Below are 812 nucleotides of genomic sequence, written 5' to 3' on the forward strand. Positions count from 1 at the left end.
AATATTTATCTGTTATATAATGCGTTATTTACCTTGTTCTGATATCATTTATATTTACTTTTCCTTTAATCGGACATCAATATTTTCCTATTCTATTGGTTTACGTTGGGTATAAAAACTGTGGAAAAATAAATGTGGATAAATTTCAGGATTTCAGTAATCACTAGAATACCCTCCCGGTATTATTCTGTTTTCTGTCTTATTATCTTTACGCATCTTCATATTCTTACTTATATTTCTGGGAAGAGGTGATTTCGTTGAGGCTGGTCCTCAACAGCTATGCACATATCTTCCTGTGCAGAAAGTCCGTACAGCTGGACTCGGCTAGAGGTGACCACGACAACCTATTGTTGTTCTTTGCCTCCTCTGTCGCACCTAAGCTGGTCCCTGTTAGGGAGACCACTGCTACCTGTTATTCTTTATGTCCTGTTTTGGGGGGCCATTTGCCAGTCCCTCTCAGTGCTAACCTGCCCAACAATATCATGCATGAGCATTCCTGTTGTCTTTGATGCTCTTGTAGCTCTCTCTTCGGTGCCTGATGTTTCAAAGGTTGTGATAAAAGAGACCGTATGACAGACAGTGTGGAAGCAAGCCCTTTGGCAGATTGACTTACATAGCAAAGTGGACAAACGTGTTTGTTTGTTTTAATGTTGTGTGTCCATTTTGAGCATGTGCCTAAAATGCCATGGGAGACTGTTGTCTTTGTAATACCTGAAAACAGTTAAGTTCAAGGCCAGCCTGGTCTACAAAGCCAGTTCCAGGCCAGCCTGGTCTACAAAGCCAGTTCCAGGACAGCCAGAACTGTTATACAG

This window comes from Alexandromys fortis, unplaced genomic scaffold (genome assembly GCF_014885135.2).
Source record: "Alexandromys fortis isolate MF-2015 unplaced genomic scaffold, M_Fortis_MF-2015_v1.1 scaffold_33, whole genome shotgun sequence".
NCBI lineage: Eukaryota > Metazoa > Chordata > Mammalia > Rodentia > Cricetidae > Alexandromys > Alexandromys fortis.